The sequence below is a fragment of the Lycium barbarum genome, chromosome 4 (assembly GCF_019175385.1).
Source record: "Lycium barbarum isolate Lr01 chromosome 4, ASM1917538v2, whole genome shotgun sequence".
Classification (NCBI taxonomy): Eukaryota; Viridiplantae; Streptophyta; class Magnoliopsida; order Solanales; family Solanaceae; genus Lycium; species Lycium barbarum.
In genome coordinates this window covers 20,453,226-20,480,102 of record NC_083340.1, presented here as the reverse complement: position 1 = coordinate 20,480,102, position 26,877 = coordinate 20,453,226, and the positions used below count along the sequence as shown (strand labels likewise).

At 32.4% G+C, this 26,877-nt stretch overlaps 1 pseudogene; it reads right to left on the bottom strand.

Moving 5' to 3' along the window:
• Positions 1–18,955: 18,955 nt before the first annotated feature.
• On the bottom strand, positions 18,956–22,988 carry LOC132637252 (pectin acetylesterase 11-like; annotated as a pseudogene).
• Between the last annotated feature and the right edge of the window lie 3,889 nt (positions 22,989–26,877).

Genomic DNA, 26,877 nt, shown 5'->3' with positions numbered 1-26,877 from the left:
CCACGTACCTCGATTTCATCTTTATCATTCTTGTTGGGCCCGAATTGTGTCATGCGCCCAAATGTCCCTATTTTGGGGTTGTCTTTAATTTTTGTCCCTCAAATTTGTGGTCTTTAATTTTTACCTTTCAACACTTTTGTCGCAGCGTAAGTTTAGATTTTGATCGGCAAATGTATAGTAATGTCCCACAACTTATGTCGGATACGACGAAACTTTCAATATTCAACATAATCTAAAAAATACTACACAACTTGTGCCACATAACTTAATTCGTACAGAACTTGTGCCTAAGGGTGGGCGTTCGTTTTTTCGTTTCGGTTTTATCAAACTTCGGTTTGACTATTTCGGGTTCGGTTTTTTGAAGGTGGACACCGAACACCGAACCAAACTAGTTCGTTTCGGTTCTTTCAATTTTGGTTTTTTAAAGTTCGGTTCGGTTTTGATTTTTTCAATTCGGTTTTTTTTGATATAATATTAGAAGCGATTCCATTGACACTAATTCATATTCTCAAAAGCAATAAAACATAAAACTAATAAATTGAAATCAAAATCAAACAAACAGGATACATAAGAACAAAAAACTATAATCATGATATATGATTACTAGGTGTTATATACACACCGTAAGAATAATTAAGAAAACACATAAAGGACATACAGTAATCTAAAGAGACATCCTGGTTACCTTTCTTTGTTAAGGATATTTGATTTTCTCAATTGAAGTGAAAAATTAGGGATACAAATGCAAAAGAGGACTTATTACAATTGAGTTTTTTTTTCTTTAAACTTAATGGACCTGGACTACTTTAATTTTTTTTGGGTAATGTGTTAAATTTCGGTGCGCGTTCGGTTTTATCAAACTTCAGTTCAGCTATTTCGGTTTCGGTTTTTTGATGGTGGACACCAAACACTGAACCAAACTAGTTCGGTTTGGTTCGATTTGTTAAAGTTTCGGTTCGGTTTTTTGGCTTTCGGTATTTATGCCCAGCCTTACTTGTGCCTAGCCAGACAAAGGTTCAGTTTCCGAAAATAAATGTTATAAAACTTATCACTACTAAAAAATCTCTATTTTCCCACTCATTTCCGGCTGAAAAATGTTCAGTGGCTATTTTCCACTAAATGTCGGTGGGAAAAATTTAGATAATAGTGTTTTCACACGAAAAAGGTAGGAAGTTTCCTAGCGTTTCAGTGGGAACCTGTTTCCCACCATGCGTTTTCCCAGTGAATTGATTCGGTGAGAATGAGGTGGAAAAATCATATTTTATAGCACAAATTTCCTATTGAATTCCGGTAGGAAAAACATCTTTTTCTAATAATGTAGCTGAGCGAAGCAAGTCTGAATATTTTCCTTAAATGAGCAGTAGGCACAAATATTTAAGAGTACACATATGAGGGCCAAAAATTAAAGACAATTGCGTTTGAAGAATAATCCGTGCAAGAACTTTCCCCAATTCACTACAGAAATTTACGGGGCTTTACCAGCTATAAGCCATTGAAGCAGAATTAATTGTTGTGCAAAAAAGCCTTTGGATTGCTATAAAGCACAACCAACTCCACCTATAAATCAACATTGATTCAATGATGGTACTAAATATTACCTGGTGAGCAGTTGCTTGAAGAAAAGGGCTAAGTAATTAAAGACAAGATTCTTTTTGCTATAATAGTCCCTAAATGTAAATGCTGCATATATAATTATCTTTGAAGCAAAAACACAAGGTTCTAAAAGAATTTTGTGGCATTTTTCGTTTGATTACTGTCATGTCAAGTATTAGTATATTATCAAGTTTATGCAAATTCATTTATCAGTCTTGTTTTTGTTATAAATTTTTGCATATGAACTTGCATTAGAATCTGAATCATATCGACTTATCTCTCTTTATCAGTAGAATCAATACCACCTTGTTTCAAAAATATCAGATTTACACCAACCATATTTGGAATAATAGAAGGACGGTTAGGCAAAATTAATTTATATTAACCTTTTATTTATTTATTTCATTAAATATTTGTCGATCTCTTTACCTTTTGTTTCCTTTCAAAGATTTAAAACGAGGGCTGTACTATTGCAGAAGTTAGCCTATGGCAAACACCTCATAGACTATGTTACTAACTCAAAAACTAAAATTAAGAATGATAATTGATAGGCACATGAGAAAATTAAAAAAATAAAATAAATGCACGTATTCAAACTTTATATGGATAAAGCAAAAGAAAGATAACCTTATTAATTATATTGGAGAGGCCGGTAGCACTGAACCAATATCTGGTCCATTAAATTTTAACTTTGCAAAATTTTATGGGAAATTGACCTGATAATACATATTTAAGACTCTGTATTACAAAACATAAAGCTATTTTTCTTTATTTACAAAACATACCAACAAAATTACAAAGTATATCAGATTTGGGCTTAATGGGATACCCACGATTTTAGGCTTTTTTTAGGGAAGAAAATCTGATTTTAAATGTTGACTTAATTCTAAGATATTTACCATTCAACTTCTTCTTCTTTTTAAAAATATTTCTCTCTCTCTTTTTCCCTCTATGATAGACACCATGTATACTTTCTCATCATCTATAGATACTTTGATCAGATTTTATACAATTTATATGTACTTTATCATAATCACAATATACAAACAACTTTTATACATATTTCATAGGTAGAAATTATAATGAATTTATATATATTGCATACAAAAATTAATATATATTTATTTTCTGGTGTATGCACTTTGTTTAGAATCTGTTTGTATCAATTACAAGTTTATTATACATATTTTTCTCAAAATTTATACATACTTTGATTAGATTTTATACAATTTATATGTACTTTATAATAATCAAAATACACATACAATTTTTATACATATTTCATATATAAAAATTATAAGAATCTATACAGTTATACATATTGCATATGAAAATTATACATATATGTTTTTTGGTGTATGAACTTTGTACATAAAAATTACCGACCATAATGGACTTTTTGAGTAAAAGTTGAAAAAAATTAGGTAACAATATCTCTTAATTTTGATGAGAGTGAAAAGTGGATGAAATAAGGGAGCAAAATTTTGGATAAAATCAGGGAACTATATCTCTAAATTTTGAATAGAGAGAGAAAAGTGGATAAAATAAGTAAAATGATTTCTTACCTTATTTAATGTGTTTTATTTGCTTCTTTTTAATTTACCTAATTCGTATAGATTTTGTAACAAGTTTATTGATATATTTTGTAAACTGAAAAATATCGTCATGTTCTGTAAATATACCCTCTTATCATGTACATATATGTTTTTTTACACGTCATGAGAATATTATAAGCTAAATCCGAAAACGAAACTTTAGACATGTTTTAACAACTTTATTGTAGTTACATTTGTAATTCTTTTTACTTATGCTTAACTACAAGTAATATCTTATGCTTACCTGCAAAATTTGTCTTCCATAATCTACTATCCATTGAGTTTTTGGAAGAATGCTTTGCATTAATTTTTGAGTTATACATTGCTAAAAGTAATACCATCAATTATATTCTTCGAATACTCGTAATCTCAACTCTCAATTACGTACATTGTCTTATGGGAATTAAGCAAGCGACGTGAAGAAGATTGAAAATAATAAGAGCTTTGGAATTAATTAGCCAGACGCTAGAAGAAGATCAAAAATAAAAGAAAGAAGAACGAGGAAGCTGACAGCAACCCTAAGTCTTTCTAAGATTACATTACTATAATTTACTTCATTTTTAAAATTAATTTATTTACTTAAAATTACGTCTAATAGATCTTAATGTCTTATATGGTTTGAACTGCACTAAATATAAATACCGGTGCGAGTAAGCTTTTATCGAACCCCTGTAAAAGAAGGGGTGAGTCCCTTGAGTTAGTTACCGTTGGCAATGTGAGGGCAATGACACAAGTAAAATCTTTTAAGATGCCATTTTTAAGAACAAAAATTGAGATATATAGTTTTGATCGGAAAGATCGATCTTATATTCTGAGAATATAGTTCTGATCGGAAAGGTCTTAAATTCAGAGAAAACATAAACACCAACGTGATTTTTGGCATAATATCATATCTACCTACATTATTCATTTAAATCAATTGAAATGGTAATCTATACAGACGAGTGAGCTTTCTCTTAAGGCATTTATTTAATCTTTGTAGGAAATATGAATAAATTGATAGCTTGTAATGACATGATGGTACTGAGGCAGATTTGCGTGTTATTCTTTAACTTCCATCCATAAGTAGAACATAGTTGTACTGCATGTGCATTGATTATTGGGTCAATTTAAATGAAGATATTTCTACACCAATATAGATTAGAAAAATTTATAGACAAAGATCGATTCCAGAATTTCATTGTGACCCTAAGGATGAGTATGATAAGGCCCTTGATCGTACATCCTTTTAGAATTTATAGATTTTGATCATATAATTGTAATGTTATTTTGCATCTTTATTATTGCAATATCATTCAATAAGAATCTCAATTGCACATCTAGCTATTTGAAGAGGATTAAGTATTTTGTTCAACTAATAATTCTTTCTCATAACAGGCCATTTTCCTAGCTTATGTAAAGGAAAAATAAGAGAAATTCACTTTGCTTAACATAAATAGAAGAAGAGAACAGTAATTTCATTGAACGAAAAATTACGGATAAGAAAGCAACAATAATCATAGAACTTTATAATGTCTACAATTAGTTAGCGGTAAGAATTTACACATCATACAAAAAACAGAGCAATTTTAGTAAGTGATTGAAATTTGAACTTCACCTAGATTAGTTCAGGGACTGATATGATTCAGATAGTAATGCAAGTTCATAGGTAGATAAAAATACAATTGACTTTCAATTTTTTGGACAAATTATTCATTCGTTAGACATTTCTCTTCGTGTGGTGTATTTGCTATCAAGGATCAGATTCAAAGAGATTGTCACTTCTGGTCATTAACGAAGAGTTATGACGTTATTGAATTGTTAGTAGTTTTTTCCTCATATTAATGAGACTTTATTAATGTTCTTTTTGAAACCATTGGTTGAAGAGGGACCAAACAAATGATTCATATGAACGTAAGAGCTTTTTCGATCCTTAATTAAGATTAATAAAATATTTACTCATCCATAACGTGTATTAAATGTCTATATTCTATCAATTGTTTCCTGTATTTATACGCTACAAGATTGTCTACGCAAAAGGTAAGTTTAAAATATATCTTGTTGTGCTATTAGAAGAAAGGTAAGCAAGAACATTTTTAAACTTCTCCGTCTTATTTGTTTGTTTGGTTTTGTGCATTTCTTCGCTTCTTAATATTCATGCTTCTATATTTGGTATATAATTTTCATTATTTACACTTGAAATTTGGTGTTCACATTGTCTCTTATCGGTAATGGAGAGACTTATTTAAGTTCATATAAACTGAAAGTGTTTGAAAAGAAATTGCTTACTCTAATTTATCATACAGATGCAATAGCAAAATTATTATGTTAATAATTTTAAACTGTATTTATACTTTGAAAAAAGGCAAAACAATTGGCGAAGTGAGGGCAACGATATTTTATATCTCGAGAGAAATAAGCAGTATTATATTTTAGGTGTAACATCTACCTACATTTAATAGTCAATTGAGGTATTAAAAAAAATCAATTAAAGTGATAATATAGTAGATAATATATATTGACGAATGGACTTTATGTCAATACAATATTTCTAGTTTATATAAGTTTTTGAAAATTGTGCTTATGAAACTCTTTAATGTTACTGAATAATTTTTTTATCTTTTCAGGAAATATGAATAAAATAATAGCTTGTAACCAAATGATGGTATTGGAGCAGATTTTCGTGATTTTCTTTATATTATCTATGACGTTGGTAAATTGTAAGACATACCCTCCATCACTAGATCCAGGTTGTTATTGCCCGTGCATTGATTACTGGATTTATACAAGAGATGATATGCCTACATCGGAGAACATACAAATGTGTAGAGATAGTTGTGTGTATGATAAGGCTGTTGATAAAACACGCTTTTCAGAATTTCCAGATTGTGCTCCCGTATAGTAATGTACTTCGCATCCTTATTATTTTTTTATGAAAAATAACTTCATATTTGCAATGTCATTATGATAATAAAAATAAAAGTAATTAATATTGAGCAGCTGAATATATGATAAAGTATTCTAATTAGACACTTTCGATTCGAATTTTGAAAAACCTTTTGCGTGTGTTCTCCAGAGTCTATTAGGTAGTTTAGTTAACCACATAAAATATGTCACCTACTTTAATTATACAAATTTACGTTAATAAGTAATAAAACCCTAGGCGTTTTCTAATTGTGATTGATGCATCTAATTAAAGGAGATGATATATTTCATATGGTTAACTTAACTATCTATAAGACGCTTGACAATAGATGCAAAAGGTTTTTTTGCAATTCGAACCGGAAGTGTTGTTAGTCCCGGTAAACTAGCACCAATATAAAATGCACCCTTTTTGCTTTTCCATTCCTCATTGAATTACATTCCGCTTCTACTTATTATTAATTTATTATTATTTATATTATAAATATTATAGAAGAGTGGGTTTGGACATGGGATCGTCCTCAACCTCCCACTCATGTAAAAAAGAAAAAAAATTATGGTGGGGATCCACAGTTGTGCGGCAAAAAACACGGACCCCATATTAAAAAATCAGGCAATATCCATGTAATTCTCAAAGTATCTCCCATTAAGTCAATAATGGTGGATTCATTGTCATATGCATATCAACCCATTAGTGGGAGAAAATGAAATCATTGTAAAGCAAAAAACGTGAACCCCATATTATTGCTTTTCTTCAAAAGTTTAAGTAGCTAAACCATACAATTTCCTTTAATTTCTTTTCTTATATTATCTTGAGATCTAATCTAGATATTTAACTTTTGTATTTGCTATTCCGCCATGTCATTTATTTGTTATGTTTACTAAAATAAATATACTTAAAATATTTATATTTTAAAATAAGATAGAATTTAATTACTTTTTCATTTTTATTCTTACTCTAATAAATGTGAAAAGAGATTAATGTCGTAAAATAAAAAATAATATTAAATGGAGATCAAATAATAAATAAGATAAATTAGTCAAATTATAATTCTAATTGACGCTTCCTTAAAAAACGTGCAAAAGATAACATGACAATTAAAATGAGCTAGATAGAATACTTGAAATTAGAGTAAACCAGGAGAATTCACCAAAAATTAAAAAATAGTAGTTCTTCGTTTAAATAGAAAATCAAATTTCTACTTTGTTTCGTTTTAAACATATAAAATTAATTTAATAATTTGAACCAATGTAAGTTTGATTTAATTTTAGAATTATCCCAATCAAAATTTGATAAAAAATAATAAGTATTGTTTAGGTCCAATCTACAGAAAGTAACAATAGAGTATTTTACACCTTTATTTTAATCGAATTAAAATTCAAGTTATCAATATTGCTATTGTTTTGTCTCAAAGAGGGGAAAATAATTTCCTTTTAAACAAGTCTTCTCTTTTAAAAAATATTCATAAATTTTGCAAACTTTGTATTCATAGCAAACATTAATTTAATAAAGTTTTGGATACAGAGCACAAACTACAATGTTATATTAATCGTGTTTTGAACATACAACTTATTAGTAATATATAACCAATCAACATTAATAAGAACAAATTTTGAAATAAAATAAAAATATATGGGTCAAAAAATTAATTTGATGTGTAACTATATAACATAAACTTTAGTAAAATTTAAATTAAATTTTAAAGAAAATACAATTATGATGTGAGACTATACAATAATATTTTCACTAAATTGATATAAATGATAAAAGTACTTATTAACAATATATCATTGTAATTAAAAGAAGAATAGAAGCAAATACTCTATCATGCTAACAACGTTTTTGCTATCTGTCGAGATAAATTATGCGTTGAACTTTCTAATTTTTTTTTGTGAATGGTAAATAAGAAATGATTGATCTTCAGGAGAATAATGTATAATGACTCACAGTTGTTGTATAAGCAAATATATATCTTTGCAAACCTAATAAATTTATAGCATTAAGCGATAGTAAAAAGCAGATTGAATGTTAGATTCCTAGTGCTTTACAACTTAAGAAATGAATGTTCTCATAATTAAAATAATAATAAGTTATGTTACTTTATTAAATTATACTAAAATTTTGGTTAGGACCAGTAGAATGTAAAGATTTCAACGTAACAAAAACTTTGAGATGAAATAAAACTAAATAATTTCCTGTACATACTTCTTTGAACGAAAATGTTATCATACTAACATTATGTTTGTCGTTAGCTCATATTAGGCCTATTGGGACCTTACGAAGCACGGGCATCAACATCTAATTACTTATATAGAAGAGGCTTGAAGCATCTCTCGGTTGTCTTGTCAGCTTACCAACCACAGAGTGATCTCTGGGCTTTAATGCTTTATGGTGGATCACAAATGATGAAAAGCCATGCATGCCTAATTTTTTGCATTGTAGGCAGGAGGATATATTAGTAAATATGGCAATTTCTTGCCCGGATTTCCCTTCATACAGATAGGTGTTTAATTTTTGCCCCTCAAATCGTTGGTCTTTAATTTTTTTCTCTGCTTCTTATTTAATGAAAATTCATGAACCAAAGTAATCTTATCCGCTGGTCTATGAAATCAGAGATTCTGAGTTTGATCCAAGCAGAGACGATGAATTCGCTGTTTTCTTACCAAAAATATAAATAAATAAATAAATAAATAAATGTCACAAGGCAAGCCTTGCCCGGAATAACTTCTGTAGGAATTAAATCATCCGACATAAGTTGTGTAGTAACTAATTCGCAGGGCATATTTTATGTTCGGCATAATTTATAAAATTTTCGGCATAAGTTGTGTGGTGCTGAGCGAATTAGTTACGATAAAACTTATGCCGAATAATTTAATTCCTACATAAATTATGCCGGACAAGCTTTGTCTTGGAAAATTAGGGTCATAGATAAGGGTAGGCCAAATTATTTTTGTTGTTGTTGTTTTTTTTTTTTTTAAATATAAGGGGTGTTTTGGACCACATTTTTTTACTTAAAGTGCCGAAGGGCAAAAGTTAAAGACTAACGATTGCGGAGCAAAAATTAGGGCGATTCACACAAATGCCCTATTCCGGGGTGTTCTTTAATTTTTTGCCCCTCAAATTGCTGGTTTAACTTTTTCCCTTCAGCACTTTAAGTAATAAAAAAGTGGCCGAATATACCCTTGAGATTTTGGGCTCGAACCCCAATAGAGTATAAAAAAATTTGCAAGACAAAATTTCATAGTAAACTATGCCTATTCAAGCAAAAGTTATACCTTAAGGCATAATTTCTACGTAAAGTATGCCTTGTTTGCATAGTTATATAGAAATTAAGTTATACTGCAACACTATGCTGGAAAAGGAACTACATAAAATTATGCCTAAAGGCATAACTTTTGCCCGAATAGGCATAATTTGCGATGAAATCTTGCCTTGCGAAATTATTTTTCTTTTTTGCCTCTGCTGAGGTTCAAACCTAAATCACTAGATTCATAAAATAGCGACTAAGGATAATTTCCCAACAAATTTTTATTAAATGAGAAGCAGGGTCAAAAATTAAAGACCACCTATTTGAGGGACAAAAGTTAAAGACCAGTCCATACGAAGGGTCTCAGTAAGTTTGTCTCTGGGATTTGTGATGTGAATATTTAAAAATATGGTGTGTGAAAAGAGTGTCCTCTCTGGGATTTGTAATGGTTAATTTGTCTGTTATGGAACTGTTAGCGATTTTTTTTTTATTGCATCTGAAACATTACAGTAAGCCAGTAAGTTTTAGCTAGTGAAATCACTCTCCATTTCCAAACTTTTACCATGGTTTCTGTTTGGTTTATTGTATTAAGCATTTTGGTATTGTGTTCTAAAATCTATGAACTGCCGGAAAAATTCCGACATCAACACTGGACGAGTAACCTATATTGAAATGCTTAATTTACTTGCAACATTTTCCTTTTGACAAAATTTGCATATCTAATTACTTAAACAAGTGATATATTTTTTTTCCTGCAGATTCCCGAAAGAATGAGCATTGAATCTACGCATAAGCTAAACTACAGTCCGCTTGACAGCACAACCATTGTAGAACAAGCTATATTGACACAACAAAGCCTTAGACGTATGCGCAACCGCTTGTTCAGCAATAGTTCTGCTGTCAAGAAAACTTTGATTCATGCTGGCTCAGAATTTCTTTTCCTTATTGTTGCTCCACTACTCCATCTCTGGGAGTAAACACAAGCAGAGCAAACTGGATAATGCCTAATGTTCACCAGGTTGTTCTTCACCTTCCGTTTTTGAAGATAAATCCTCTATACACGCTAAGTGTACTTTCTTATAGCTTTCATTCCCTTCGTACTACAAGCAGTGTACACTTGAGTCGCATTCTTTTAGAAAGAATTCGAATGGGCACTGTGGTGTCTGATCCTCGAAAGGCTGGATACAATAGATAAAATTGAATATTGATAGGAATAGTATTTTGCTCCTGATAAAATATTACTACTAATTCACACAAAAAATTAAAATTAGGTTCATACTATCTATACAGAAAAGTTCTGCATTTCGGTAATATTACTATATTATATAACATACTAGTTTTCCATGTCAATATCATGTTCAACATGAGTCAAGTCTATCATATGGTACACTGGACTAAATAAACTCCATATGCCTTTTTCGTGAACTTACTAGAACTCTTTTTACCTCATTTTTATACCAAATGTCAATATATCAGAATATGTTACGGTGAAAGTCTATTTTCTTATTTCTAGCACCTAAAACTGTATTGTGAAGCACACAACACTTTGTTTTTTTTTCCCCCTTTAGAAAATCCTGGAGGCAGAATTAGATAAGAATAGATATATTGATTATCATTCTTGCATACACTAATGGGAAAAAAGATCAAACACTAAAACTTGGATGACATGAGTAGTTTCTGTACAGTTTTTATATCCTAGGATACTCACTTAAAGGGGTGGGGGTTTTTTTTTTTTGGGGGGGGGGGGGGGGGGGGGGGTTGCGGGGGAGTGAGGTTTTACAGTTTGAAAACTACTTATTTTCACCTTTCTCCTTACCTGGTTAGGGAAACTCAGCAAATATACCTTTAGCCTCTTTGACATGTCATTCTAGCGGCAAGATTTCTGGCATGTGGAAATAGTTAGAGTTCATGGTCGCCGACTTATTTCACCTTTTTTCTAAATGATGACTTTGTATATCTATAAATTTAATTTCACTTTTGTTCAATGTGCTTTGTAAATGCTTTGCATATGTTGACATATCACTATCAATTAATATTTTAAGATAAGAATATTGTTAATGCCATCAGAAAATGCAATGCATAGCTTGTACTTGCTCCATGTTAGCTGAAGTTCATATTCGCATATAATTGTGGAGAAGTTTATTCCTCAGACTAGAAGTTGTTCTCTCGACACACAATTATAGTTCTTTTTCCTGTTGATAAGTCACATAATTAGCGTAAATTATAGATGAATTTGACCTCATCATCAAATAGTCCTTGAAAAAGTCAGTAAAGCTTATTCCTTTGACTAAAATTTACTTAACTCACCAGTCACCATATAAAAGATCTTGTACAGATAAGAAAGAAAGCTGAGATAAATGAGTTAACAGACATTGTCTTTCAGTAAACTAAGAGTCCTCTGACTGGAACCTATTTTCTTTTTTAAAAAACCCCGAGTCCTCTGACTGAACATGTTGACTGATGTGTTTATGGATAGGCTTCTCATCTTGATAGAGTTTTCATTGTTAACATATGCTCTCATTGCGACGAATTCTTCCTGAGATACATTACATGTTTTCTTTTAGGAGGGAAGGCAAAACAGAAGGTGTAGTTGAAAAATCTATGCCTTACCATTTAAATGTTAAGTGCTTGTGCAGATCAATTAAGACAACCTCAACCCGTTCAATACTTTCTCGATTTCACTTCTGAGTAGAACATATGGTAAGAACCTTCAAGTCTTGACTTTTGGTTGTTGTACATATTGTCACTACATGTAACATCCCGTAAATTCGAGCTAGGTGTCATTGTGAAATAATTGGGGTTTAGATGTCATTTTAACATTTTGGATCCCGTTGGGATGGATAATGGTGTTAAATAATATTTTCGGGGTCAAATGAGATAAGGAAGCTCCTTAGAAATCTTTAAATTCGTCAAGTTTGAGACAGTTTCTAGTTATGTCCAGTTTTCGGGTATTTTCATTTGACATTTGGAAAAACTCAAAACATATAAGTTGTAGGGAATTAAAATACCTTTTCAAAATATATTATGCAGCCCAAACAGACGTGTGAGGAAAAAGTTATTACCAATTTACTGAAGCTGTGTAAAATGGAAATTCCAATTCTTGTAGGATTAGGTTTTAAAGCCCAAGCCTGGCCTATAAATACAACCCAAAAACGTCCAAGGAGAGGGTTTTTCCACCAGAGCTATATATCATCTCTCTAAGGTGAGTTTTTAATCAAATACCTAAGTTAATTACCTTAGCTAATCACTAGGTTAACACCGAATCATTATATAAAATCGATAGATTGTGGAAATTTCATTCAAGGTCAAATATGGGATGAAGCTTTGGGATTTCTTCAAAAATGTAACACCCTCACACATTTATGGATATATGAAATTATTATTATGTTTTAGACATGGAATAGTTGGTAGAATCATGAAATAGAATTGGTTTAGATGCACTTTATTAAAAACAATACCCTAGTATTTTTGCTGTAGAATTTCCTCAAACCAGTCATATTAAATTGACGTTTACCGCTTATCTAGCCGTTGGATCGAGCCCAAATTTTAACTGAATGGTCCCAACATATAGGTCTTATATCTGGATGGTGAAGATCGGATTTCAAGATATGTAGCTGTGCGTTTCTACCTATGAACATTAGCTGCGAATTTGGTGAATATCTATAGTTTATTGGTCATACAAACCTCAATTATATGTAGAATGATTCTTTGAAGCATGGAGCTTACGCTTGGGATATTTTAATGGGATTTAAGGTATGTCTCTTTAAAAATAAAATCCTTTTTTAATATAAAGGTAATTTGTATGTCTCTTTTGAACATACTCTTTCTATCGGTTTTTACGAACTCTTTGGTTGTGATTTGTATGTCTCTTTTGAACATGCTCTTTCTATCAGTTTTTACGAACTCTTTGGTTGTGATTCATATGTATCTTTTAAAATCAATTTAGACTATAAAGGTGATTTGTATGTCTCTTTAAAAATAAAACCCTTTTTGAGCATAAAGGTAATTTGTATGTCTCTTTTGAACATACTCTTTCGATCGATTTTATAAACTCTTTGGTTGTGATTTGTATGTCTCTTTTAAAATTATTTTTATTGGATATAAGGATGATTTGCATGTCTCTCTTTTTGGAAACATATTTTGAATGAAAATCACTTTTGAACCTATTGTTGGAAGTATAAATTTTATTCAAGATTCTTTGATGAATGAAAGGAAAAGTAATCTTTTCATGTTTCTTGAACTCTAACTCATGTCTAAATGGTGGTTAATGTGTGTGAGGGGACAAACCCACATTAAACCTAGATTGTAACAAACCCTATTTATGTATATGATATTATGAACGTTTTTCTCTGTAAGAGATGCTTAATAATGATGGGTAAGGGTTGGTAATGACATTCTTATTGACGAATTAGGACATGGAAATATTTCGTAAAGAAGTTAAACGTTTTCAAGACATTGATTGGAATAACTTATTCTTTCGATATGGCATGATGAACCTTAATGACAATTGAGGCTACCTTACAAATACATTATGAATTAGCATCTATGCTACGAAAACTGGTTGTGTTTTGCCTTGCTATTCGTGAGGAAGAGTATCCACTATGGATCCTAGTGTATTAATTGCCTTGCCATTCGGGAGGAAGAGTGGCCACTTCTGGGTTTGCTACCTGGGGTGTATTAATTGCCTTGCTATTCAGGAGGAAGAGTAGCCACCGTGAATCCATATTCTGGTGTATTGCGCAATGTTGTTGATATTGATCTAGTGTATTAATGCCTTGCCATTCGGGAGGAAGAGTGGCCACTTATGGGTTTGCTACCTGGGGTGTATTAATTGCCTTGCTATTCGGAGGAAGAGTAGCGACCGTGAATCCATATTTTGGTGTATTGCGCAGTGTTGTTGATATTGGTCCTAGTGTATTAATTGTCTTGCCATTCAGGAGGAAGAGTGGCCACTTCCAGGTTCGCTACCTGGGGTGAATTAATGGCTTTACTATTCGGGAGGAAGAGTAGCCACCGTGAACCCATATTTCGGTGCATTGTGCGGTATTTAGGGAACCTCTATGGTCATCCCTTCGATGTGGTTGATTCTTGGGCCTGCATTGGCTTGTGTGATATTCTTATTCTCTCATGGGAACTGTTATTGACAATCGTGATTAAATTGAAAGGCATAATTGAAAGTTGTAACTTGACGAAAGGCTTTATAATTGGTTTTGATAATTCTTATTGAGATACACAAGCTGAATACCTATTTTTATATTGATTAATTACTTTGTAAACTGTTTAACAAATGATATTAAGAATCATAAAGTGGAATGATTGTTTTTATACTATCTTTTTAGAACTGATTTCTTTATGTATTATTATATTTTATTTTTATATTACTTGTTGTCCCCGAGGCACTCACTGAGTACGAAAGTACTCAAGCATACCATTGTTGTTTTTGATGGTATGTTAGGTAACGGAGAATTGCAGGTTCGTGATACTCTCGATGCTTAGGAGAATTTGTTGCTGTTGTTGATTTGGTGAGCCCATATCCTTGTTCGTGGGACACTTTTTGTTTCATTTATTATTCTAGATTTTCGGGATGCGTCCCGAAGTTAGATGATTGTTGTGTTTCTTAGAAGCTACATAGATAGTTGTTAGAATTGTGGGTAGATTGTCAAAGTCTCGTATGACTTAATGGGTGTTTGCCACGTTTATGACTATTTACTTATATTAGACTTCCGCTGATCTTATTTTATAATTGTGATCCTGATATATGCAATTACTTATAACTTTGTTTAATTTAATAAGGAAAGATTACTAAAAAGGAACTTGATGTTACATTTATTTTATAAACTGTTGGAGGCGAATGTTGAACCTGTCGGGCTCAAGTGTTATTATTGTGTCATTTAGGTTCTTCTAATGTTATTCATGACGTCGGATGCCGGTCATGTCTAGGGTGGGTTTTGGGGCGTGACACTATAGATTTATCTGCAATGTATAATAAAACATTATAATTTTGTTCATGTTGCGCTTGGGCTACCCCACTAGTACACAACAATGAACAGAGACCAAAATAATTAATGATTTAAATTTTTTTAATTATATATCTATCTAAAAAGTAAAATGTCAATATATAGCCATGAAGGTGCATTAGTATTTGAATCTTATCAATTTCTCTCTGTCCCTCTCTCTCTCTCTCTCTATTAGGATCACGATAAATTGTTTCAAAAGTATCAGATTTACTAAATCAATCATAAGAAAGAAGAAAGAGAACAGAAGAGAACTGAGAGAGAGGAGGATAAATATTTTGTACACTCGTTGTCACGACCCAACCCCGTGGGCCGCGACTGGTACCCTAACTGGATACCTGTACGTGCTTACCTAATAGAGTTGGCGTACCAAACGGCTAATTCATACTAGGTGTACACGGATTCAAACCAATATAAATACAACGCTCGAAAATATATAAATACATGAACATACTTGTACTTACGCATATGTCGTTGAGGCTACCATAACAGACGGAGTCACAAACTCGTACATACCTACCTAAACAGTAGCCACCCGTAACCCACATACATGTCTACAGGCCTCTAACGGACATAACAGAATCAGATGACGGGACAGGGCCCCGCCGTACCCCAAGTTACCATATATACAGAATATGTAAATAACAGAAGGTATATACCAAAAGTACACGCTCCGGATCAAAAGGAGCTCTCCAAAACAACAGAACCAGTGTCCTAGACTGGCGGCGTATCACAGGGTGCGTCTGTACCTGCGGGCATGTAACGCAGCCCCCGAAGAGCAGGGGGTCAGTACGGAAAATGTACCGAGTATGTAAAGCGAAAATGTAACAAATATAATCATAGTCCGAACCAGAAACACAGAAAATATAGCGGACAGAATCGAACCAGAATCCGAAACAGAAATACAGAGCGTACGGACAGAACCCCAATATGTGACAGACTGAATCATAGTCCGAATCAGACATACAGAAGTGAAGCAGCCAGAATCTTTATTCGAATCAGATTTCCAGAAGGGTAACAGACAGAGTCATAGTCAAAATCATACGTACAGAATGTAGTAGGCGGAATCATGCATGCAGAATCATAAGCATATACAAATACAGATAGCATATATATATCAGATCCCGGCCCTCTAGTGAGGGACGCGGTAACAGATCCCGACCCTCTTAGTACGGGACGCGGTGGACAGACAGATCAGATCATATGCCATCCTGGCCGCCATCCCCATACCATCACATCCTCAGATCATATACAGATGTAAACAGATCCTGGCTCGCACACCGAGGGACGCGGTGAACAATGCAGTGGAATGTGCACGAATAACAGAACCTGGCCCGGGCGCAGTGAAGGAAGCGTTGAGGTATCCACGAACAGATTAATGCGAAACCATATGCATACAGATCATTATACAGACTCAATGAAACTGAAGTAGGCCAAACGGTGGGTCAAATCAAAGCAATCGGACAATATTCATAATATACGCATATATGTCATTTGAGATGGTACGACAGACTACACCAGAATAAGATTTCCAAAAGCGTTCCAGATGTCAAAATTATTTTATAAGACTTATACAAATAGCCATAACACTTGTCGCATAGTGAACAGAATCATAACCCAGATGTTGCCTGTGAAGATCGGACATAAATAAGTCAATTACAGCCATACGAAAAGTATCGGGACTTTGTGGGACCACCTCGGACCAAATCGAGGTGGCGTACGTAAATTACGGATAATAGACCTTATGAGGTCGTCCATGATCATTTTGAGGCATTCTGACTCCGTTTAGGAAAGTTGCATACATATAGGTTACTTTAACGACAAATTATAAGGAACTAGTTCAATCTTACTGAATGAAATGGGGCCAATTCCAATCTCGGATTTCTAAGAACAGAGTCACATCTAAGGCTGACGTCCAAGCCTATTATGTTTAGAACATGCCAAAGAATGAAGGGCAAGACTTTACATACCTTAGTTGCGCCTTACGCTCGTCCAGATTCAATTCTCGTTTCACCCAAAATCTACAAATGGTCATGTTTACCAATTGTCAATAGTAAGACTTTTAGCATTCAAATCTTTAGTTCATTACTTTGTCTACAAAAATTTGGGCAACATTTCCCCTGTAAATGCGCCGCCCCGAGAATATAACTCGGCTCAAAATATCAACACAGCACCCATTACAATATCAAAAGCATCAACAATTACTACAAAACACATTCTAACGTAAATAGTCTTCCTTTCTTCATAATGCCACAACTTCTACTCCAACTTCATACTTCCAAGCTATTATCAACATTTTCATATTCATGCGCTAATTCAAAACCATTCAAATGCAATTCGGAAGCATTTCATATCATTTTACAAAATATTCACAAGATATACAAAATATACAAATTCTCCACCAAAACCATAATCCACCTAAAACTTCCAATCTTCAACATAATCATTCACAACACATTTTCATCTTCCAATTTCATCAACAATCATCCTAATTTGCATCTTATAACTTCATTCTCATAATTACATAAACTATAACAAATTCACATACTTTCCAACAACCACTTAACAACAATTTTGTCATGCCAATTAGAACCATTAACCTTCCATTTTCACCACAAGACTACAACAACATAATTAACATACTAAATAATTTAATTCTTGATCCTCCTCCACTTGAGGCACACGGCCAACACACATACATCCACAATACACAAAATTTTCATACTTTTTATTCACTTCTACATACTATAACATACATAAATCTTCCATAACATAAAAGAAACATAAAATCCTTACCTTTTTCCAATAAGTTCTCCTTGCCACCAAAGTCACTTTCTTGCCAAAATAATTATACCACTTTGTAGAGAATCTTGAACTTAGTAGGAATACAAGAAAATTATAATTCTAGAATCAAAGTTGAGGGCTCCAAGATTTTTTTTTCTTTCTTTTTTCTCTTTCCCTTTGGTCAATTGCTCTTTTTTTTTTTTTTTTTTTTTTTTTTTTCTTGTTTTTGCTTTGTTTTCTTGAAGCTTCTTGAAGACTAATCTCTCATATATAATTAATCACATGATCAATACACACTTGGGCTTGGGTCTTTTGTTGGGCCATGGCCGGCCACTACACCCCTTTGGGCTTTTTTTTTAGCCCAATTACTTATGGATCATAGTTTGTAATTCCCGAAACTAACTTCCAAAATTCCAAATTTTCCCTTGGCCTTCCTCCGTATTTTCGCACCAATATTTTTCACGAACAACATATGCATGTTGGCTAGAATCAAAATATGGCCTCATTTCTTACAAGCCAAAAATTATTTCGAATTTTACGAATACGCGAAATTTCGGGATATAACATCGTCCTTCTAATTATAACAGTTGCGACCACAACATTGCATTCCAGAATCTCTAACTTACCCGACTGGACTAAATTTGCGATACATTAAGACTTAAGTCAGGCTAAACTAAACTATTAGAAGCTTATCTACTAAAAATCTAACATGACTCAATTGTAAAACATAAAAACGTTTTTTTACTCCAACAGTCAGCTGCTCCTCAACGGCTACAAACCACCAAATAAGCAGCAGGTACAACATATGCAAGCCTATTCGTTACATCATTTCACTAACTAATTTATACTTGCAATCTCTAGCGCAAGGGTACAGGTCTATATATTGATGAAACCCTTCTCTCTCAAAGTACTAGTCTGCAACAGCTTCATCGATCGTCTAAATAAATAAATTTTATAAGAAATTAAAATTTGTTATGAACTCATCAAAACTAAGAATGTCAGGCATATGATAAAGTTCAAAAGCAAAAATGTGTGTATTCAAACATTATATGGATAACACAAACAAATATTACCTTATTAAATAACCTTGGAGAGCTAGCACTGAACCAATATCCCAGTGAAAGAATTCCACCATGAGAATAGCAAGACGTGAGGAAATAATCCCTTGTAAAAAAAGGGGAAATCCCTCGAATGTCTTCAAGAACTCCACTCCAAATGCTAAATTAAGAAAAACCAGATTAAAAGGAATTAAAGGAGAGGACCACCCAATAAACATGTGAATTGGAAGGTATACATTAGTTAATCACCAGAGAATAGCTAACCTTGAATAATTATATGTTAGCCAAATGTACAGTTATTTATGTTGTCAATGCAATCCTTTTAGACATGTTGAGGATCAAGATATGGAGGAACCAAAGTGTTATTAATCTGGATTTAGAGTGTTGAATAGTCAGAAAATTCTAAAAACTGAGAGAAACTAGCATTTAAATTCGTCTCCTCACCTGCCAGTAGTCATAAATTGAATTGATTATGAAAAATGGAGTTTGAACGTATGGAACGACATTCTGCGGGAAAAAGCACTGCAACATCATTAAAGAAAAATAATGGTATAATTAGAGGTCACTATTATTCTCTAGAATAAATAAGGAAAATATTTTTCTTTCCAACGCTTAAAATCTTACTAAACTTGGTTCCATTGCAGACGTGCAAGCTGAAGGCAAATTTTTAGCCGATCCCTTAGAAGGAGAGGGAGCAAAAGCTATTTTAGTAAAGCAAAAGAATCGAAGTTTCTTCTACTTCTTCAACATATCAAAATTACTAAAACAAACAGAAGATGCGACTCACGTGTAAGTTAACAATTTTCCGATACATCTCTTCAATATATGAAATACCAATAATTGTTTTCCTGTATAAATCGTGACAGGGATTGGACACTAATAAAGTTGATAGAAGATTAGAGTATCATTTTCTTGAGATCACATAATGTGAATATAAGGAAAGCTCACCCATTGATGAAGAAACAAGCCTCTGCAACGCACTTTACTCTCGCATCATTCGGCAAGTAGGATTTGAACTTGTCGCAGTTCAAAATTGTTGCGAAACCTCCGGCTGAATTTCTGCATAGAATTGCCTGACCATTGCATTTTGGTAATCAAGATTAATTAGTAGACTAAGGCTGTATATATGTGACATATAGTTTATACTCTATGATGCTTTTTGTAACTAGAATTTACATTATATTACCAAACGAGAAATTACAGCTCAAAGAAACGAACAAAAAAACTGAAGGATGGACATGGAGCTCCATCTAGTTATCAAAAATAGGATCTTACGTTTTCAACATTTTTCATTCCTTTGCTCCATAAGTCTTCCATAATAGCCTTAAATATTCTTGCCCTCTCTAAAAAACAGCTTGTTGTCCTAATGTAGATTTATCACCAAATTAATCATCGGTATACATGTGAGACATATGTAGTATTTACTAATTTCTTACAGGATCAACTCTTTCAACATCACCGGTGAAAGATGAACCATCACAATACTTCACCCTCACCCTGTTCCAATTGTAAAACTCTACCAAATTCCAACATCGTTTGCGGTCAGAAGAAGTGGGTAAAATTTATGCACGCAAAGAAAAAGTTAAACATAGCAAGATAATGATAGTGAGACTGCGGACTCCAGAGCACTTTGCTCGCTAGGTGCACGGATTTTATGCTAACATGCCAGATTCCATCATTAGGGTGCTTGCTTCGCGGGGGAACTGGACAGTTATGCTACCCTTCAGGAAAATAACCAAAACTTTCTCTACAAAGCTAGATTGATGAAGGGCTTAAACTGTTGAAAAATAGATTCGAAGGGATATATGTTTTCTTCGAACACCTTGACCAAATTCTTTATAGATTGGAAAATATACCCTTTCTAAGTCGGGTCATATGTTACCTTGGACGTTCTTTCCTACTAACATTTTCAATTTTGGTTTTTATCTTTCCTTTGGCCACTTTACCAGTTCAACTAATTTCAAGTAGATACCTTCACGTACTCTTATGGTGATATGACTCTTGTGTGCACCCGGGTTCACCACAAGACCACCTTGAATATGCCGATAAAAGTTTAATTGGCCCTAAGGCCTTCCGACGTAATTAAGTCACTTCCCTAAAACTTTGTCATTCATATGCCCTTGTGTTGGTCCTACAAACCTCGTCTTTATCATTCTTGTTGGGCCCAAATTGGGCATGCGCACATATGGCCCTATTTCGGGGGTGTCCTTAATTTTTGTCCCCCAAACTTGTGGTCTTTAGTTTTTGCCCTTTAACACTTTTTGCGCGACATAAGTTTAGATTTCCTTTGGCATATGTATCTTAATGTTCCACAACTTATGCCAGACACGGCAAAACTTTCAACACTCAACATAATCTGAAAAATACTACACAACTTATGCCGCATAACTTAATTCCTGCAGAACTTGTGGTGAGCGAGACAAAGGTTCAGTTTCTGAAGATAAATATTACAGAACTTATGCCGAAAGAATCAGGTGTGAAATGTTTCCTTAAATGAGCAGTAGTGACACAAATTTAATACTACAGATATGAGGGGGAAAATTTTAAGACAAGTGCGTTTGAAGGGCAATCTGTGCAAGAACTTCCTAAATTGACTACAAAAATTTACGGGGAGCCTTCGAATTGCTATAAAGCACGACGACCTCCACCTATAAATCAACATTGATTCAATGGTGGTACTAAATATTACCTATCAAGCAGTTGTTTTGAAGAAAAAGGCTAAGAAAATAAAGACAAGATTCTTTTTGCTAGAATAGTCCCTCAATGTAAATGATGCTTAATATAAGTAATTATCTTTGAAGCAAAAACACAAGGTTGTAAAAGAATTTGTGGCATTTTTCATTTGATTACTATCATGTTATATTATAAAGTTTATCCACGTTCATTTATCAGTCTTGTTTTTGTTATAAATTTTTGCTTACGCATATGAACTTGCATTAGAATCTGAATCATATTGACTTATCTCTCTTTATCAGTACGGTCAATACCACCTTGTGTCAAAAATATCAGATTTCACCAACCTTATTTGGAATAAAAGAAAGACGGTTAAGCAAAATTAATTTATTACCTTTTGTTTATTTATTTATTTCATTAACTATTTGTCGATCTGTTTACCTTTTGTTTCCTTTCAAAGAGTTGAAAAGAGAGCTGTCATATTGCAGAAGTTAGCCTATGCCAAACACCTCATAGTCAACCAACGAACCGGTGATTAGAATTTAAACAAAAGTTTTAATTAGTTTTTGATCCACTGATTACTGAATCAGTTTTACATATATATAACTTAGTAGGGTATCTAATATCATGAAATTCACCGGCAACCTCAGGGTCTATATGTTGAAATCCTACTCTGTGAAAGTACCAATCAACAACAACTTCCGCAATTGTCAACACTGACAAAATGTTACAACAAACTATGTTACTAGCTCAAAAACTAAAATTAAGAATGATAATTGATAGGAACATGAGAAATTGTAAAAAACAAATAAATGCACGTATGCAAACTTTATACGGATAAAACAAAAGAAAGATAACCTTATTAATTATACTTGGACAGGCCGGTAGCACTGAATCAATAACTTGTCCATTAAATTTTAACTTTGCAAAATTGCACTTCGCTTTGCAGAGTTACATTGTTACACGTCATGAGAATATTATAAACTTAATACGAAAACGAAACTTTAGACATGTTTTAACAACTTTATTGTAGTTGCATTTGTATTCTTTTTACTTATGCTTAACTACAAGTAATATCCTATGCTTACCTGCAAAATTTGTTTTCCATAATCTACTATCCATTGAGTTTTTGGAAGAATGTTTTGCATTAATCTTTGAGTTATAACATTGCTAAAAGCAGTACCATCAAATATATTCTTCGAATACTCTTAATCTCAACTCTCAATTGCGTAAATTGTTTTATGGGGAGTTGGGAATTAAGCAAGCGACGTGAAGAAGATTGAAAATAATAAGAGCTTCGGAATTAATTAGCCAAACACTAGAAGAAGATGAAAAATAAAAGAAAGAAGAACGAGGAAGCTGACGGAAACCCTAAGTCTTTCTAAGGTTACATTAGTACAATTTACTTCATTTTAAAATTAATTTATTGTGTTATTCTTTAACTTTCCATCCATAAGTAGAACATAGTTGTTATTGCATATGCATTGATTACTGGGTCAATTTAAATGAAGATATTTCTACACCAATATAGATTAGAAAAATTTATAGAGAAAGATCGATTCCAGAATTTCATTGTGACCTTAAGGATGAGTATGATAAGACTCTTAATCATACTCCCTTTTAGAATTTATAGATTGTGCTCATATATTGTAATGTTATTTTGCATCTTTATTGTTGCAATTTCATTCAATAAGAATCTCAATTGCACATCTAGCTATTTGAAGAGGATTAAGTATTTTGTTCAACTAATGATTCTTTCTCATGACAGGTCATTTTCCTAGCTTGTGTAAAGAAAAAACAACAGAAAGTCACTTTGCTTAACATAAAATAGAAGAAGAGCAAAGTAATTTCATTGAATGACAAATTACCGATAAGAATAATGTCACTTCTGGTCACTAATGAAGAGTTATGATGTTATCGAATTGTTAGCAGTTTCTTCCTCATATTAATGAGACTTTAGTAATGTCCTTTTTGAAACCATAGGTTGAAGAGGGACCAAACAAATGATTCATCTGAACGTAAGAGATTTTTTGATCCTTAATTAAAATTAATAAAATATTTACTCATCCATAACGTATATTAAATGTCTAAATTCTATCAATTGTTTCCTGTATTTATACGCTACAACATTGTCTACGCAAAAGGTAAGTTGAAAATATACCTTGTTGTGCTATTAGAAGAAAGATAAGCAAGAACAATTTTAAACTTCTCCGTCTTATTTGTTTGTTTGTTTGCTTTTGTGCATTTCTTTGCTTCTTAATATCCATGCTTCTATATTTGGTATACAATTTTCATTATTTACACTTGACATTTGGTGGTCACACTTGTCTCTTATCGGTAATGGAGACACTTATTTAAGTTCATATAAACTGAAAGTGTTTGAAAAGAAATTGCTTACTCAATTGAAGTATTAAAAAAAACAATTAAAGTGATAATATATAGATAATATATATTGACGAATGGACTATATGTTAATACAATATTTCTAGTTTATATAAGTTTTTGAAAATTGTGCTTATGAAACTCTTTAATGTTACTGAGTAATTCTTTATCTTTTCAGGAAATATGAATAAAATAAAAGCTTGTAATCAAATGATGGCACTGGAGCAAATTTGCGTGATTTTCATTATATTAACTATGACATTGGTAAATTGTAAACATACCCTCCATCAGTAGATCCAGGTTGTTATTGCCCGTGCATTGATTACTGGATTTATAAAAGAGATGATATGCCTACATCGGAGGACGTACGAATGTGTTGAGATAGTTGTGCCTTCAAGGATGCGTATGATGAGGCCATTGATAAAACACCCTTTTTAGAATTTCCAGATTGTGCTCCCGTATAGTAATGTAATTTCACATCCTTATTATTCTTTTATGAAAAATAGCTTTATATTTGCAATGTCATTATTATAATAAAAATAAATGTAATTTATATTGAGCAGTTGAACATATGATAAAGTGTTCTAATTATACACTTTCGATTTGAATTTTGAAAAACCTTTTACGCGTGTTTTCAAGAGTCTATTAGGTAGTTTAGTTAACCATATAAAATATATCACCTACTTTAATTATACAAATTCAAGTTAATAAGTCATAAAACCCTAAGCCTTTTCTAATTGGGATTGATACATCTAATTAAAGAAGATGACATATTTCATATGGTTAACTTAAGTATCTACTTAACATTTGACAACAAATGCAATTTTTTTTTTTTTTTTTTGTAATTCGAACCGGAAGTGTTGTTAGTCCCGGTAAACTAGCACTAATATAAAATACACACTTTTTGCTTTTCCATTCCTCATTGAATTAGTTACATTCTGCTTCTACTTATTATTTAGTTTGTTATGTTTTATTTATTACTTACTTTACTTATATAGAAGAGGCTAGAAGCAGTAATCTCGTGGCTTTAATGCTTTATGGTGGATCACAAATGATGAAAAGCCAGGCATGCCTAACCTTTTTGCATTGCAGGCAGAAGGATATATTTGTAAATACGGCAATTTCTTGCGTGCATTTCCCTTCATATCGATAGGTCTTTAATTTTTGCCTCTCAAATCGTTGGTCTTTAATTTTTTGAGAAAAGGACACTGTATGTTCAATGGCCCAAAGTAATGCCACATTTGACGAATATTTGGGTCTAATACCCTCAGGAGTTCGCTCAACCCAAAATAATGCCAAAAAATGGTAAGCGCTGGCCAGCCCAGCGCTTTTAAAATTAAAATAAGTCAGACTTTTTGTGGCGCACTAAATGCCTGTTACAGAAAAATTAGGGCTTTTAGTGGCAATTAAAAAAGTCGCTACTAAAGGTTAAATATCCCAAAACATGTATAACATGTGTATAGTTAGTAAGACATATCCCAAAATATGTATAATATGTGTATATTTAGTAGAATATACAAGAATGATACAGTTTATATACATATACACTTTATATACAAGAAATGATACAGTTTATAAACATATGCTGAAATTAATTATACATAAATTATACGTTAATTATACATTTATTATACACATATTATACAATAATGATATGATATTTTTTTTATATATACAATAGTGATACATATTATATACCACAATGATGCGGTTTCTATGATACATTTTTATACGTATGATATACTTTCTATACAAGACTAATACAGTTTATATACACATGCTGAAATTATATATACACTTTCTATACAAAAATGATACATATTATATACAAAAATGATACAATTTTCTATTCTATAATACACATTATCTACACAAATGATACATATTATATTAAAAAATGATACATACCTTAGTGATTCATATTTTATACATTTTCTATACATTATAGATAGGTACTGATACATATTTTTATACACAAATGATACATATTATATACAAAAATTGCCTCAGAATTTTTTTGGATATTTTTTACTAAATATACATATATTATACATGTTTTGGTATATTTAACATTTAGTGGCGACTTTTTTAATTGCCACTGAAAAGCTTGATTTTTCTGTAGCAGGCCTTTAGTAGCGACTTTTAGTCGCCACAAAAAGTCTGACATTTTTTTTTAAATAGTGGGGCTGTTGGATAGGCCAGCCTTTAGTGGCGACTTTTTAAATCTTTTGTGGCGACTAAAAGTCTACACAAAAGGCTTTCTATAGATTTTGGCCGGCAGATGGGAATAGTTTATGGACTAATTTTTGGGTTTGGGAATAGATGGGCCGACGCGTGGGATTATTTATGGCCCAGCGGCCATTTGTGTCCTTTTCCCTAATTTTTTTCCCTGCTTCTTATTTAATGAAAATTCGTGGCTGAAGTATTCTTATCCGCTGGTCTATGAAATTAGAGATTCTAGGCTTGATCCCAGCAGAGACGATGAATTTGCTGTTTTCTTACCAAAATAAAAAATGTTCGCAAGGCAAGCCTTGCCCGGCATCACTTCTATAGGAATTAAATTATCCAACATAAGTTGTGTAGTAACTAATTCGCAAGGAATAGTTTATGTAGGAATTAAATTTTCCAG